This window comes from Barbus barbus (assembly GCF_936440315.1).
Source record: "Barbus barbus genome assembly, chromosome: 3".
NCBI lineage: Eukaryota > Metazoa > Chordata > Actinopteri > Cypriniformes > Cyprinidae > Barbus > Barbus barbus.
The window spans coordinates 21117741-21136140 of NC_136731.1; the positions used below are offsets into that span (position 1 = coordinate 21117741).

The window sequence follows — 18400 nt, forward strand, 5'->3', positions numbered from 1 at the left end:
ATGGTATGTTTCAGAGGCCTGGATAGAGAAGCCATCGTATGGAAAGGCCCTGGAGGAACATCTAGCCATCAGTGGCAGGGAGATTGCATTTCCTATCGAAGCATGCGTCACCATGCTGCTCGAATGTGGCATGGAGGAAGAGGTATAAGACTGCTGAGAAATAACACAGCATGGCTTATTTATACCTGGAAACACAGTTTGTTTCTACAAACTGAGGGATGAGTGGAAATTATTGTCTGTGGTAATCAACAGCATGTCACAGATGCTGTTCATAGACATTATGCTGTAGATAACCTGAAATGATCTGGAAAGATCTCTGTAATTTTCACCTTGACAGATGATCAAGTCCAATAACATTGACCAGGACTTTTATAGTCTCAGCATCATGTGGAACGTCCACGAACCACCTACAGTCCATTCACAAATCAAACAGTTGTATTAATATTTTAATATTGTTGAATACTTCCCTTTGTTGAATTATTTATTTATTTAAATGCCCTTAAATGACACATAAAAAAACTAATCATGATTGGCTGCTTTGCATGTCATTCATGAAGTCTGTATTAACTATACAAAGTTATTAAATTACTCACGTTATTCTAATTTTTTTTTTTCAATTTCAGAAATTAAGAACTCTTTAATTCTTCAATTAAAACAATAGTTAATGAGGTGAATTTTTTTTTATTATTCTTATGTTACATAATGTTATAATAATTTTTATAATACATCTTTTATAAGAAATAAATGAAAATGTATTAATTTAGGGTACAGTTTGATTATTTTAATATATGAGTAATAATGTAGCTAATTAATAGGGTGTATGAACATATAAATATATATATATATATATATATATATATATATATATATATATATATGCATAAAATTATAGTTTTTTGTAATTTAACGGGTTAATTAGATTCATTAATTACGGTAAAAAATAACACGTAAAAATTATTAATGCATTTAACACACTTGCCTCGCCCCAGAAGTGGGTCATCTGACAATTCATACAGTTGATTGATGACAAATATGAGGCAACAACTCATAGCATGATGGAGCCTAGAAAACGTAGTTAGAATGTCCCTAAAATTCAAGATATTCAAGAAGTTAATATTGTGTTATTTTAGAGAAAATGTTAATATAGTGCATTGATATTAGTGTGCTTACTACTTAAAACATACTTGGGAAATTTACTTGAACTTCACTTAAATTTACTTAAAAATTTAATTACTGAGTATTTATTAATTTAAATACTTTTTATCTATCTTGAGGCCCCCTTGGAAATTTGCTGAGACGCCCCAGTGGGCCCCGGCCTCCAGATTAAGAACCACAGGTCTATTGCAAAAAACAAAAAAGTAAACCACGAGGGCCAAGGGTACCATTTGGAACAGGGCTTGGGATTTTATGACCAAAAAGGTCTAACTTCACTCTTCCTGTCACTTTAGGGTTTATTTCGGGTGGCCCCCTCAGCCTCCAAGCTGAAGAAACTGAAGGCATCACTAGACTGCGGGGTTCTGGATGTGCAGGAGTACTCGGCCGACCCACATGCCATCGCAGGTGAGCATCTGCCTCTCTCCTCTTAGCTTTTGAAATGTCCACTGATCTACCCGCAGTGTCCTTTTAGTGGATCGCAGCTACAAAATCTCAGACCCCACGGTAGTTGGCATTATCTGTCCCAGGTTAATTTGATCTCATTACTCTGGGCCTGAAGTGTGACCTAGTAGCCATCAGGTAGGGGGCCACAGCCGACAGGCCACGTTGATTGTGGCGTTTGACAGCTCATTTGTTAGGCTTCCCTTTAGTATTTCAAGCAGAGAATATCACACCTCCAGTCACGTCCTATCACACGTGCTGTGCTTCCCTCTTTCAGCGTGCCCCTGCCGCTTTCCTTCCCTCTGACCTCTTTCCTTCCTCATCTACTTCCCTCAGGAGCATTGAAGTCTTATCTGCGTGAACTTCCTGAACCTCTAATGACCTTTGAACTCTATGATGAATGGATTCAAGCTTCAAAGTAAGTATCTATGGTCTACCCCAACACACACCCCATTACCCATTACCATTTGCCATTTTCAGATTTCACCTTTCCAAAAAATACCCTGATAGCAAATGTACATCACAGAGACGTCTTTCTGGAAGATGTATTTTTAAAGTGTGTGCTCATGTGCAGTATGTCTCTTAGACATTTCCTGTGCCAAAAAAACAGCTAAAATAAATCTCTCCCAGGATGCTGATGTTCAGCTAGTTTTATCTGGTTAGACTAGCTTGAAAAGCTAAAATGGTCAAAACCTTTCTAAAACTAGCCTGCTAAACCAGCTGCAGACATCTAGAAAAGATGTTTATGACTTAGAATATATGTAAAACTGCCTTTTTAAAGATGCATATCAGCTGTTTGTACACAACAGATGCTTTGGAGATCAAGCCTCACTGAAATCTTGGAGATGTACATGTGCTCTCTGGGTAGTGAGCCGTCTACCTATCCACCTTATTTTTCAACGTGGAAGTAAGACGTTTTCTGTGAATGTGTGAGACTTTCGGTTCTTTAGCCTCTGTAGGGAAATAATGAGAAGAATAACAACGGTGCGGTAAACGGTAAAACTGTTTGCACAACAAACCAGTGTGTGTTCATAATTAAGATAATACATTAAAATAAGATGGTAAGACACAACAGTGTGCAATATTAAGCAGCAAAACAAGCTGTTTTGTACAGCTAAAAATAGCTGGGCATGAATGACACCGGAAGCCAGACACATTAAATTTACAAATGGCCATGCCTGCACTATAAGGTGAAAGACGAAAAATAAGGTGGATAGGATTTAAGACGCTAAAAATCTTATCCTAATATTTGTGTTTGTTTTTATGCTTGATAGAGTATTATGTTAGCTTAGCAACATGTGCTAATGCTAAACTCTGTTGGAATCACCTTTACGAAAATTAACCATGGTTTTATTATAGTAAAAGTTAATAATCATGGCTTTTTGGCATATTATTTACCTTTTGTACAACCACAGTTTTACTACAAATACCATGGCTTAACTATGTAGCAAAACCATGGTTAATATGTGGTTACCATGGTTTAACTATAATTACCATGTTTTATTTTTTATTTAAAAACAAATAAAAAATGTGTTTTTTATTTGTTTGTATTTGTAGTAAAGCCATGGTTAATTTTCATAAGCCAAATATCAGTTGTCAATTCTAAAACTATTACAAAAAAAGTAAATAAACTTCAAGTATATTTTCCAAGTATGCTTTGTGAAGTAAATATATTAATTACAATGTATTAGTAGTAACCCACTTTTTAGTTTTACACTCAGTAAACTACTAGTGTAATAGTTTTTATGCTGAATTGTATGTAAGTGAACTTAACACCAAATTTATAGGGAAGATTTGTCAGTAAAATCAGGCAAATGCTTGTCTTTTTCTGTGTTTGTTAATAGCACTGTGGAAAAAAAAAGATCAAGTTTATTAATATTCTGTATACTGTACCTTAATGCATTTCTCCCCGTGTCTTTTCTCTAGTGTTCAAGATATGGATAAAAGACTCCAAGCCCTTTTGTGTACATGTGAGAAGCTACCAGCAGACAATCTGAACAACTTCAGGTGTGTGGTGCTTATTTACTTATTATTTTTTCTTTCTGACGAGGCCTTTGTCTGTGAATGAGTCATGAATGCAAGAGCTCATTAGAAGAGAGGAGTGTCAAATCTCTGGCATATCACCAGCGATGCAGAAGTTCCTTCACTGACAGGAAGTGGGCATGTTTCTGAAATATTCAGAGTTCATTAGTCCTACAGAGAATATTTCTGAGTTCGGAAATGTCCTTCAGTCCAACCTGTTTAGTGTGCCAACTATAGAGACGCGGTCTCTGGCAAATACAAATTCAGCCTTTCATTTAGTCTTGACTGATTTGGCCAAAGACTATGAGCCACACAATAAATAATTCATCATTAATCCAGGATTAAGTTCAAAAAAAGCTTCTGTTTAAGAAAATAAGGATGCCTGTTCATATGGATTATGCATTATGCACACAATTCCACATACAAATCCTGTAACTATTTGGCATTTCTTTACTTCTAGCCAAGGTTTTCAGATATTGTATGTGGGTCTTGGATGTTTGACTGCACCTGCTTTCTGTCAGACCTACTGAAATATTGATAATATACAACAACAATAATAACGACTCTTTGGCCAAACTGAGATTGTAACTGAAGTTTTTTTTTTTTTTCAAAACAGATATTTAATCAAGTTCTTAGCCAAACTCACAGAGCATCAAGACGCTAATAAAATGACGCCAGGTAATATTGCAATAGTCCTTGGACCCAACCTGCTGTGGACACATTCAGAAGGGTGAGCGCATGACTTCCGTTTGGATTATTTCATACATTTATGTGGAGAGCAGCAAAGTCACAAAACAATTTAAAGGGACAGTTCACTGGAAAAAATGAATATTCTGTTATTACGTACTGTACACATGACTTATGACTTTATTAGTTTTCTTCTGTGGAGCACAGTGTTGTTATTGTAAACTAAAACTAATCAAAATAATTTCTTGAGACAGAAGTACAATAAGATATAAATATTAGATTAAAACGTTTAAATATGATAAAAATAGAAGTTCAAGAAGTGCTAAAATTGCTAAAGCAGAAACAAAAAATAAAGTAAATCAAAATACAAATATTGACCAAGAAAAAGAAAAATTAGCAAAGCACATATCATTATTTAAATGTACAAATAAAAGCTAATTCAAAATAATAATGACTACTATAATAATACATAAAGAATACAAAAGAAAATATTTTTGAAGAATCTATACTATAACAGTTGACATGTCTGTCAAGCTTTAAGAATGATAAAAAAAATACTATAAAAATAGTTCATACGGTTCACTATATTTCAAGCCATTTGAAGTAAAACTGATTGTTATTTAACGTTTTGGGAATTCTTTAGATGTGGTCACTGTGAAATGTTGTTTTATGGAGAGGAACTATCCTACATGAGGATTATTTAAAATGTAACCTTTTGTGTTCCACAAAAGAATGAGTCATTCAGTTTTGGATGGACATAAGTGAATGACATTTTTAGGTATACTACTTCTTTAATGTATCTAGTAGTTTTATATATATTTTGATATATTAGTTTTGATATATTATTTAAGATATTGTTTGACATATGTAATGTGTAGATCAAATGGGTCATTGATCTTCACAGGAACATGACAGAAATGATGACCACCATGTCCCTGCAAATCGTTGGCATCATTGAGCCGATCATCCAGCACGCTGACTGGTTCTTCCCTGGAGGTTCGATAGAAAGAGTTGTGAAAACATATTCGCACATACACACGAGCGTGTTCTCCTGCGAGATTTGGACTAATTTGTCTTTGCTATTCTTAGATATTGAGTTCAACCTGACAGGCAGCTACGGCAGCCCGGTCCACACCAACCACAACTCCAACTACAGCTCCATGCCCTCGCCCGATATGGACCAATCAGAGCGCAAGCAGCAGCACGACCAGAGTCGACGCCCACTCAGTGTTGCTACTGACAACATGATGCTGGAATTCTACAAGAAGGATGGGTAGGTTGTTCTGCACTCTTTGCTCCATCTGCCTCCTCCATCTCTCCACTTTTCCCTCCCACACTCTTCCTTTAGCTTCTCATACTAAGCCTAATCTTAAAGGGACAGTCATCATTTACTCATTCGTTCCAAACCTGTACGACTTTCTTTTTTTCCATTAAACAAAAGGTACATTTTTGAAGAATATCCGTCAATGCTCGCAATATGGCTGTGAATATCAAATCAAAAAGGCAAATTAATTAAATAAATACGTGTGCTGTGGGTTTCAGAGTGAAGCATTGTGTTTATTTACACATGAGCAGCTCATGATACAGTGTTTTCAGTTTCTCAAAGCAGTTTGGTTCACCATAAATGCATCTGCTCTTAGTTTGAGTCGCTTAGAATGTGCATTTAGGAACACAGCATGCGTCAACCATCTTCCTAAACTTGTAAAGAAAAGCACTTTGTCAATAAGAGATGCTTTTTGAGGAGGCTGTTTTGCTGAAATAAAAAGTTGATGGTTTAACGTTTGAAAATTTAAGAAATTAAGACAGCCATAAATATTAGTTTTTCAATATAATTACTTTTATATTATTTTACTTAAATAGTTAATTTATTTATTTTTTATTTTACAGTAAAATATTACAATAGTAATGTTTTTTATTTTAATATTTTTATTTAATAATAATAATACTAATATAATAATACTATTTTTTATTAATTGTTGTAGTAGTGTTTTATAGTTGTAGTATTTTCATATGTATATGTATTGTGCGTGTAGATGATGATTTTTTATCTTCTTTTTTTTTCGTTTTTGTCATACTGATATGTAATCACAACAGTTTTGGCCAAATTGTGCAACGCCTTTAAACAAACACCACAAATCTGAAGATTTGAAAAAATTACATTTTAAATTGCTAATTTATTTAGAAAAACGCAATTACATTTTTTTATGAAGGTGACCACAAGCGTCTTATTACTTCAGAAGACTCGCTCATGAGTGGACCATGTACTGTAAATGTACTTGTAGTATATTAAGCTTGAAATAAATATATTTCAAATATTCATTTTTCACTAGGGCAGTATATTAATCTTTAATGTTCCATAGAAGAAAGAAAGTCATATGGGTTTTTATCAACATGAGAAAATTACAACAGAATGTTCACGTTCCTGTGAACTATCCTTTTAAATTAAACATCATTGCAGTAACTGCCTATCACTGACTGAGTTCGATAGTGCTGTTTAAACCAATTAGCAGTGGCGGAGGAGACAGCGTCGGATAGCTAATGTGTTCAGCGACTAATTCACTTAGACCGGGACATCAGTCACGTCGTTATCCCGTAATCATTTGTCATTTGTTCTCAATTGGAGTTGAGCTCCAGGAACATCTCAGCGACTCCCACAACCTGCCCTCATTTGAATAGAGCTGGTCTCGGGCTGATGGACTGCCTCGGTCTCTATGGTAACGTGGATGGAGTGTTGAAGGAGGGCCACGGCTTGCTTATCATTCACTGAGGGGGCTGGATTTCTGCCGCTATCGACAGAGACACGTGGCAGATGTGCCAGGCTCTGACTCATGCCACCTGCAATGCTCCAGCAGGTGGAAAAATACCGCATACGGAGGAGGAGATCCAGACTTCTGTTAGATAGAGTCCCACTACAGACTAGCTTATGACAAATATTGTGTTCTGGCAAATATTTGGCAAACTTTGCTGATAAATTACCACATATTAAATACAAGGCTGCGTGGAATAATTTTTGCAAGTGCTTTAATGAAATGATTAATGAAAGGAGAATAGCAGCCATTATAACTGGAGGGAAGTTGGAACATGTCCACACTACTTTTAGACGTTGTTAGTTTCACTCCCATATACTGTAAAAAAAATGGTGACCTGCAATGTATACCTATATTTCTAACTAACTTAAGGGCTAAAATATTATGTATTCATGCATTTAGGTTGATTTAGAAATATTGAGTAATATCAGTGATATTAAGTGATATTTTTTTAACTTTTTTTATGATAATTTTTGATAAAAAACGCTTAAGTGTTACCATTTATTTATTTATTTAATTTTTTTTGCTTGGCTACATTGCAGAGAAAAGTCAGAAGCCAATTTTCACTACGGGTTAAAAAATTGTAAATGCGTTTTTTATCGCATTTTTATTTTTTCCCTGCAGTTCTGAATTTGTCTCACAATTCTGTCTTTTGTTCTCAGAATTGTGTCGTAGAATTGTGAAATATAAAGTCAAAATTGTGAGATATGTAGTCAGAATTGTAAGATACTGTAAAGTCAGAATTGCGAGATGTAAACTGAATGTTTGAAAGATTTTTTTTGTTTATTTCCAAAAAACAAAACAAAACAGAATTGCAAGATGTAAACTCAAAATTCTGAGGAAAGGAGCCAGAACCATGAGATTTAAAATGAGAATTTTTGCAAAAAAAAAAGTCTGAGATAAAAACTCACCATTATTAGAAAAAAAGCCTGAATTGTTGATATTTAAAAGTCACAATTGCCTTTTTTATTTTTTATTCTGTGGCGTAAACAAAAAACACAATTGCGAGATGTAAAGTTAGAATTCAGAGACAAAAAAAAGTGTGAGATATAAATTTAGAGTTGAGATGTAAACTCGCAGTTGCAATTGCAAATTTTTATCCCGTGGTGAAAACATGCATCTTTTTACAAAATCATGCATTTTCTAACTTACATTTTTATGACTTTTTCTGGAGCTACTAACTTTTTTCTCAAAGCTTTAGCATTTAAGCATTCATATTTTAATCTTATATATGAATATTTCCATGACAACTAAGCATTTCTGTGTTTCCCTCACATTTCCTCATGTTAAAATGCTCCTGATGTCTGCTGTCATTTCAAAGTTTTATAGATTACATAACAATTAGAGAGTCTGATCCACTGTATTTTAGGACTGATGTGTTTTTGGTAAAGGGGAGGCTAAGTGTCTGATTATTTATGTCCACAGCTCTCGGGGTAAAAGCAATTAGAATAAATGAGGCTTAATGGTGTCGCAGCAGGCAAAAGTGCCAGCTGCTCATTTAGGCTGACATGTTCTCACCTCTGGACGGCCCCGATCCTCCAAACACTGTCAAACTACATATATCCCCCACTGCACGCTACACAGTTCTCATTTAGCTGTCCTCCCCTGTCCCCATGTCCTTTACTTTTGCTTACTCTACAGACATTACTGTTAAATGTGAACTCAGTGTTTTCTCTAAACTCATTATTTTATCCACACTTAATGCAGCATTAGGAAAATTCAAAGGTACCGTTCACCTTTTCTGTCATACTGTGGTTTTGTTTTTGGTAACACTTTTTAATAACTTAATTAACAATCAGTTCATTTCTGTATTGCTTAACAAGAGAGTCATGCATGTATGTTCAAATCTAAAAACACTACCGTTCAAAAGTTTTTTCAGGTTGTGTATTTGATTTATTAAGCAAGAATACATTAACTAGTTCAAAAGTGACATTAAAAAAAACATTTATAATTTTACAAAAGATTTCTGTTTTGAATAAATACTGTAATATTGCAAAACTATTATATATTTTAATATTCCAAAAATTATATTACAGAATTTTTAAGCAGCTTGGCTCTTTTTAACATTGATAGTAGTAAGAACTGTTTCTTGAGCAGCATATGAGCATATTAGAATGATTTCTGAAGGATCATGTGACACTGAAGACTGGGGTAATGATGCTGAAAATTCAGCTTTGAATCTCAGGAGTAAATTACATTTGAAAATATTAAAACAGAAATCAGTGCTTTTAAATTCTAGTAATATTTCACAAAAGGACTGTTTGTAATTTAATTTTGATCAGATAATGTAGTCTTGGTGAACACAAGCCTCTTCTTTCATAAAAACTTGCCAACCCTAAACTTTTGAACAGTAATGTGTATTATTCAAAATTTGAATCAAAATCATATTCTATTCTCTAATTATATCTCGTAACAATTACAGTAATTAATGTTAATTGTAATTATGCAAGCTACTATAAAGTGTTTTTAAACCCTCTGACACATGGATTATTAAATGACAAAAACATTTTATTTTTATGAGGAAAAAAAATATAATAATATAATCCTAATTTATAGAACTACACATCTGGCCTCTCTTTTAAATGACCTTCACCACTTTTGTCAGCCTTTTTGAAATTGTAATATTACATCATAAATAAAAAGCACACTTGAATTGAATTATGGGTAATGCTTAAATGTAATCACCCAAGGTGGCTAGTTGGCATCATGCATCAGAGGGTTAAGGTTTCTGTTGTGTTTTCTGTAGTGGTTGTGATTGATGGTTTGTGGGTCTTTATGTGGGCAGTGTGGGTGTCAGAGTCATGGACACATCATGGGTGAAGGGGAAAAGTTCCTCTACACTGGCCCGCAAAGCCTCATCCACGCCTCCCAGCGCACAACCGCCCGGCTCTCCTGCAGACACCCTGATCACTGAGCAGCCCGGTGAGCTGGCCACATCTCCAACCCCCACTCCCCCTCCTGGAGACAGGGGCAGGTAAAAAAAAAAAACACATGATTCCCATCATCCTCTACATGTTTTCCATTGTCATTTCGATATACTGTATATGCATTTCATAGTAGAACTTGTTGCATCAACTAACTTGTGACCACATTGTTTTCCATTCAGCAATTAACTCTCTTGCTTTCCCTGCATTTGTGTATTAATGACATCCTTTCCTCTGCTCTTTCGTGCTTTCCTTGTTCTATCTAATGTTTTATTTTATTATTATTCTTTATCTATTAATAGATTTCTGTTTTTTACATACAGTAGTGCAGACAGTATGGCCATGTACACACTGCAGCTAAATACGATTGTCAGTCCTTTTTTGAGTTCTTCATCCTGTATTGTACACACAGACTTCAGTTGTTTGACATCCGCATTCTGCAACCAAATTAACCGCATATACATTAAACAATACCGAACTCAATAACTAGTTCTTGTAATGTAATAAAAAGCCCATGCGATTCTCTCTTCTTCTGATGCGAAGCAAGAAGATCTCAGGGAAAGAGGTACACTACCATCTGAATGCTTGGGGTCAGTAAGAATTTTTAATTTCTGTTCTTTATTTCTGTAAGTTCTATACGTACTTTATTTAAGCAGTGTAACTGATTACATTTGATTACTTTTTGATAACCTTTCTGAATTTCTTACTAATGTTTTCAACTATTAATCATTTTCAAACATTTAAAGCAGGCAGGGTTAACAGTAGTACTTAACACAGATTACTGTCGGACTTTAAAAATCCTTCATCACTTGAATTATTCATCATTTTAAAACACGGCCAGGTTAAATGCAGATTTACATCATAACAAGATATATCTTATTATAGTTTAATAGCTATGATACTGTTTGAACATCAAGTCTTTGCATAGCTACGAATGGAGCTAAGCGGTTCTTTCACACCGAGTCTGAAATTTTCACATGTTAAAAAATAAATACGACCTCACGTTGTCTCAATCACATTTACACACTGCCTCCGAAACTTTCATGCGTCATAAAAACAATTCAGATCGGGTTCCATTTTCTGCCGTTTTTGCATCCACAGCAAGCATTTTTGTCTCATTTCCACTGAGAGATACAGTTCGGTACAGTACAGTATGGTACGCAATTATATCCGTTTCTATTGTCAGAAGTTGTGAATGGTACCAAAATAGCGAACCATACCTTTTTTGGTACCCTTTCGTTGGGGTACCTAGCACAGCAAAGGGTACCAAAAGGGTGGAGCTAAACTCACTGCAGAAATTGATTGGTTTACCAGAATCATCACTTTTGCGTGATACTAGGGGATAAAGCTTCTCCTTCACTCGAGTGCGCAAACACACAAAAAATATAACAGTGCATTATATTTCACACAGATAATAACCGTTTCTCAATATGTGTTCGTCTGTTCTTGTGGACTTGTGAAACGTCATTGCCCAAAAACCCGCGTAATTTTCAAAATATTACTGTTATTCTGTCATGAAATGTAGTTTTAAGAGTTTTTCAGGCGAGAATGTAGTTGTTTAAAACCCAAATCTGCGGTTTATTTATAACGATATAGCGCCTATTTGAGAATTGGCTATGTCGATTTCGAAGCTCCAGGCGATCACCGGGTGCTCCGTGCTCATGTATCCGCCTCGAGCAGCCTTACTCTCGGCTAGTCCTTTCCGACATTTGCCGCTGGCTCTGATGTCTCTGTAGTGATTAAACGAGAATCCATTCGTTTTGTGTATATTTAACAGGCATTCGTGGTCTCATTAATCTATTATTTTTTCCTGGTCATATCGTTTTGACTGAACACAAAGTTTAACTTTATAATTATTTTGAACTTTACCGTAGTAACTTGCAGCGCTGCCTTTGTAGCAAACGTTTGACTGTGAATTGTTTGCTTTTGTCTTTATTTCCTCTTATACAAGCCTCGTATACTTTGTACTTATACTTTTATAATGGCTATTATTGTTCATTAAAACATAAAAGAGGCAAAGTTGTGCTTATTGTCGCGCTTTATTGTTGATCGCTACTTTCCGGCATACACCACGCCTGTCAAGTAAAGGGTACTGTTGGCAGTGGAAACACAAGCTGGATCAGGGTTACCCATACCGAATCATACTGTACTGAACTGTAATGTACCTTAACGCTGAGTGGAAACAAGGCATTTTTTGAGAGTTGTTTTGACAATTCAGAGCCACCGTACAAGCGAACACCTAGTTCACAGAAATTGGTGGTCTTTTTAACTTGTGGCTCCAGTATCTCTAGCAAAGCATCAAACTGAGCCACTGACATTCTGAAGTAAACTTTGAATCGCTAGGGATAATACCGCAGCTCCTTGATAAGGAAGTGGGACTCTCCTTCCTCTCTACGCTATCTCAGGATTGGACCCAATATTTCCTCTCTTTTTCTCTCTTTTTAAGAAGAGAGAGGACAACAAAATCATCCTCACTGCTTGAAGGCTCCATTTTGTATTGTTTTGCGACTTTTTTCGCAACGGATGAATTAATATGCATCAGACTCAAAGTCTTTGCACACTCAGAGTCCAAAATTCTCGTCCGAACTTTTCGCATTTTAAAAAATAAATACGACCTCCAAAACTTTCGTCCATCATTAAAAAAAATAGGATCAGGTTCGATTTTCTGTGTTTTCACATCCGTGCAAGTATTTTGATTGGAAAAGTTGACGAATACGAGAAAAAAAGAAAAAAAAAGAAAAATGTATACGAAAATTTCGGACTCTGTGTGCAAGGACCTTCAGTGTGCAAGATTTCTGTGCGTGATGAATTTTTAGGATGACGAATACGAAAAACGCATACAAAAATTTCAGACTAAGTGTGCAAGGAACTTTATTTAAAAAATAAAGCATATACATATACGCAAATAGGAAATAAAACAGTTATTGAATAAACGTGTCCTAAACTCCTGAAACAGAGTGCGTACAGTATGTTTCTTTGGCATGTTTCTAATTTGCCATTTCAGGAGTGAGTCCTGTATTCTGTTCACACTCTAAACGGTAATTTAGAGGATTCATTCTGGATTTGAATGCAGTTGCCAATTTTGCAGTGTGTACAGGCCTACATGATCATTTAGTATGGTTAAACCGTCACGGTTTGGATTGGTCTCATGAATGTAAGACATTCTTGCTGTGGCTTCCTATTCATTCAGTTTCATTGATAATCAACTCATAAGCCCATATGCAAAACATACATTAATGAAGTGAAGGTCACGCCATGGTTCAGTCATTGTATTTAGGGTTTGCAACGGCTGATGATTTGACTGGCTTACCTCCCCTCCTCTGACACTCTTTCAGGCCATGAAAGGGTTTTTGTGTCTGTGTTTAACTGCTCTGGGTTTTCACCGTATTTAGAGACCTTGGTTTATAGCGCTATTCACCAAACTCTCTCTGATGTTTGGTCGTTCGAAGAGATTTTTTTCTTGCCTTGGTGCAGTGCGCAGACACAAGATCATTTTCAGTGTAATTTTCTGTTTTCTTTTTAATTTCAATGCATCGCTGTGCTTTTCCTCCCAGTGGAGTCAGATGGCACCTGTTTTTCGTTGCTAAGCTTGCTGTTTGCTAAACCTGTCGATCATTGCCGCACTCTAAACTGGCTAAATACCAGCTTACCAGCTTGAGACACACATGCAGACCAAAGGATCCTGAGAGTATTATCAATATTGTATAACGCTAGCGAGCCACAGCTGGAGCTAAGCATCCACTTTCCTGTTGCGCTGTCATGCGTGTGCAGTTGACCAGAGCTCTCTCTCCTGTGTTTGCTCTTTATTGTTTTCAATATCTGCAGCTCAGACGACGTGTCGCCCAATCGGCCGGATTCCTCACATGTCTATTCGTCCCACGCAGAGGAGCGGCCACCCCCTCCGTACCCTTCCTCATCCTCCCATCCAGGCCCTCACCACTTCTACCCCAAGCCCCCTCCCTGCGCTCGGCCAGTCGCCCCCGGTCCCGAGTCCCAGCCTCCCGGCTCCCCGCCTCCGCCCCTGCGCTGGGCAGGCTTCGGCCCACCCCTTCCCCAGCTCCAACCACCCCCGTCCTCTTCTTCCTCTTCCTCCTCCTCCTCACTCGATATCAACTCCAACCCTAAGCCTAGCTGCCTGCACTTTCCTAAACACGGCCCCATGTGTGACGTGCCGCATGCCGCTCCGCCTGACGCCAATGCCTCGCCCCTCTACATTAAAACCCCTCTCGTGCTGACCCGCCACGATATGTCCCTTGGAAACCCCCCTAGCCTCCCCTCCTCCGCCCCCCCCGCCGTGGGCCGCCTGTCCATGTGCCCGCGAGAGAGGACCCCCCAGGCTGACTAGGTAAATACCACCTGCCTGCGGCCACCCCGCCTTCGCAAAACACACTGTGACGGCCATCAGGGCTCCCCACACTGTCTGAGCGCTCACCTCAGATCACTCCATACTGGCTCCCACTTTTCCATCTTGTTTTTGGAACTTGCTTTGTAATGTTATTGCTTTTTCAGTCCCATCACAAAAGATTCCGTAACATTCTCATTGTTCGGGGAAGCCTGAGGTTGCCTAGCAACTGAGGATGTTACTGGCGTTTAGTGAAAGTGGATCCTTCACCTAAAATCAGTGCTGTCATTGATAGCTTTTATTAATATTTTGAATCAGTTCTTATTTTCTGCTTTTATTTTAATTTTAGTTAAAATTTTAGTCATGTTTTTAGTTTAGTTTTCTTGCTTTTAGTTAATATGTGTATGTATTTTTATTTCACTTATTGCTCTTTTATTACATCAAGTTAAACTGAATTCAAATGTTGCTTTGGCAGCTAGCTGAAATTAAACAATTTCTGTCTAAAGTGCTGCCAAACAATTAATCGCGATTAATCGCATTCAAAATAAAAGTTTTTATTCACATAATATATCTGTGTGTACTGTTTATTTATTATGTGTATAAATACACACATACATATATATTTGGAAAATATTTACATGTATTTACAGGTATATATTTATATTCATATAATTTATATTATACATAAATATATGTAATATATAAACATAACATATTTTTCTTAAATATATACATGCATGGGTGTGTATTTATATATACATAATACACACACATATTATGTCAACAAAAAACGTTTATTTTGGATGTGATTAATTGCGATTAATCATTTGACAGCACTCATATATATATATATATATATATATTATTATTATTATTATTATTATTATTATTATTATTTTTATTATTATTTATTTATTTTTTTCTGTTAACATTTATTAAAAATAATTGTTTTAATTTCAGTTTTAGTTTTAACCCTGGTAGAGATAAATACATTTATTGACTGCATATGGTGACATGAATGTATTATGCATATGAATGTATTGATTGTGACATTGAATCAAGAGTTGTGTTTGTGCATGAATATTAATGCCAGCTCTGTTCCAAAACTAATGAGCTGCCCAATAGGCATCTATTTTAGTCATCATAGGCACTCTCCCAACACAAAGACTCCTCCAAACAATAGGAATCAGATTTATTCTGGCCTTATGAGATAGCTTTGGAAAAAGAAATTTCAGGACTTCTCAAAATCAATTGCAATGATATAATCTCATTGCCACTTTACATTGACTAATTTCTTCAAAATTCCATCTAATTAAAATGCATTCATTCTGACAATGTAGAGCGCTGCAGTGATGACATATTTTTGTAGGCAACTTGTAAGTTAGCATCACCCTGGTTCCCTTGACAAAACCCCAATAGGGTTTTTCCATTGGCTTTTGGTTGATTGGCGAAAATTAGCTCTGTGATCAACAAAAGATTCTTATGATTCTTACAGGATAGTCCTCACTAAGGAGATTTGAAGCCTAAATCGTCAGAAGTAAAAAAGCGTAAACATACCCTAACCTATATAGTAACTGTGTTTTGACCTGCAACAATGTGTTATCCATGCAGCACTCTATTAGAGGAACTGTGAATGTTTACTTGAGGGGTGTTTGTGGCAATGGATGTCAGTGATCCCTTATGAAACTTAACTATGGTTTTACTACAAATAAAAAAAAAAAAAACATGGTTTCTATTGTGAAAGGGTTACTCCACACCAAAAAATTGTGTCATTAATCACTTGCCCCCATGTCTTTCCAAACCCGTAAAAGCTGTTCATCTTCGGAACACAATTGAAGATATTTTTGTTGCATTCTGACAGCTCTCTGACCCTCCCATAGACAGTAATGTGATTAACACGATCAACATCCAGAAACATAGCAAGGAGATTGGTCAAACAGTCCATATTAAGCAAAGAAAACAAAAATAACAACTTTACTTAACAATTTGTCACCTCCGCGTCACCCTATAGCGCCATTTTGGAGAGCATCCACTGAACGCAAAGAGGGTATGCTCTTCTGTGTCAGATACGCAATGCGGATATGTTGTTTTCATTCGAATAAAAACGTAAATGACATAAACAGCGTATCCACGTGGCGCAGCTGACACAGAAGAGCACATGCTGATTATCTTTTTACTAAGTTTCTGGATGTTGATGGTATTAATCACATTGCTGTCTATGGGAGGGCCAGAGAGCTGTCAGAATGCAACAAAAATATCTTAATTTTTGTCCGAAGATGAACAAAGCTTTTACGGGTTTGGAACGACATGGAAGTAAGAGATTAATGACAAAATTTTCATTTTGGGGTGGAGTAACCCTATAAATCATGGTAACCACAAATTAACCATGGTTTTGCTACACTATCATAGTTTAACCATGGTATTATATTAAAACTGTGGTTATACGAATGGCAATCAATAATATGCCAAAAAAAAAAAACATGGTTACTACAATTTTACCATAATAAACCTATGGTTAATTTACGTAAAGGATCGTTTAAGACCCAATTAAATAGTTTGCAAGTGTTTAAACCAAGAATTTGGCATGGGACATATTGGGACTTGTTGTTATTAGCCAAAATGCTTTAGCTTTTATATCTTCATCTAAAGCCCAATGTATACTTGTGTTTCTGTGCAAAACTTTCTAGTGTGCATGTGTTTGCACACAATAACAAATGGAGTTTACTTTGAAAGGCTACGCATTTGCCATTACGCTTACTCTAAGGATTTGCATCATATTATACTTTGGGCTTTAGCTGTGAACCATGATAAGCTAGTCCCTCTTGCTAATCAGAAATAGATGTTTTTAAAAGGATATACATTCTTGTTCTGGAGAGCAGTTAATTTGACAAACATTTGGATAGTGTAGGTCACTATATTTAGTCTCTGACTTTGTTTTCCCTGAAGACAAAAACTACATTTTATATGTACAGTATATCTACTAAAAGTTTGTTTTGCTAACCTTTAAGGAGCACACCAATATAGACAAATCGAAAGGTATGGTCACATTTATCAAGGTTCACCAAAAGTTTTGACAAAAAAGCACAAACTATAATTTAATTGGTTTACAGAGCTGCTGCTCATTTACGATATTAATTTCAGTTACAATTTGGTAGCTGGTGACAAAAAGGACAACAAGGCAGCTCACTAGATTTTGAAACACAGCAGGGCCATATAAAATGTAATCATTTCACCAAGATTAAAATCTGAATTTGAGAACTCTAAAGCCAAATGCACTGGTAAATCGTCATAAGGCTGAAACAATTACCAAAATCAAATTAGATTTCAGACATTTCACAGCAATGTAGGCCATAAATTTAATTGAGGTGGGAATTGTGTATACGAATACTCTTTTTTTGGACCATCAATCTCCCGGGTTGTTTGAAAGGTTGCAGGAATGTCAGTGGAATTACATTAATTTCCATCGCTTGACACCATCAATGCAATAAAGATCCATCCAAGATCTTTATTAGAGAGCTTAGCATCAGTAGAGCCAATATTAGCCATTATACTAATGGTGTTGACTGTGTATTGCAATGGCACAGGTTCCCTTCCTCATCTACCCTCGAGCCTTCATTCAAACGTCGCAGGGAACTGCAGAGATTGAGTCATAGATGTGGCGGATTCATTTCAAATGTAGTCACATAGATGCAGAAATTGCAGCATAATTCTCTGCACGTCTGCATGGATATAGATGTAGAGGACTCATGTGTCCATGTGTGCACATAGATTTATCTTCCCCAGAGTTTAGCAGAGAGGCACCTGAATAGAGCTGTCAGAGTGAAAAACAAGCTGCACATGCTCTGTTATATTAAAGATACATGCTGTTTGTGTGTGTGTGTGTGTGTGTGTGTTTGCTGGGCAAGGACACTCAATCCCCCTCCTGCTGACGTGCATGAGAAACACTCGGTGTAAATCCACCTTCACATGTCTTTGAAAAAAATAACACCACACCCACATGAAAGCAGATTCTAGTTGTGGAT

General features: G+C 36.3%; 1 pseudogene across 1 annotated transcript in view; it reads left to right on the forward strand.

Moving 5' to 3' along the window:
• Positions 1 to 18400, forward strand: part of LOC306847055 (rho GTPase-activating protein 44-like) — a 70211-nt pseudogene that overhangs the window by 41803 nt on the left and 10008 nt on the right. The window contains exons 10-19 of the transcript in view: positions 15 to 142; positions 1449 to 1560; positions 1933 to 2014; positions 3523 to 3603; positions 4235 to 4348; positions 5210 to 5301; positions 5395 to 5578; positions 8820 to 8837; positions 9898 to 10086; positions 13862 to 14381. The product of the transcript in view is annotated as a rho GTPase-activating protein 44-like (transcript). The remainder of the gene's footprint in view (positions 1 to 14; positions 143 to 1448; positions 1561 to 1932; positions 2015 to 3522; positions 3604 to 4234; positions 4349 to 5209; positions 5302 to 5394; positions 5579 to 8819; positions 8838 to 9897; positions 10087 to 13861; positions 14382 to 18400) is intronic.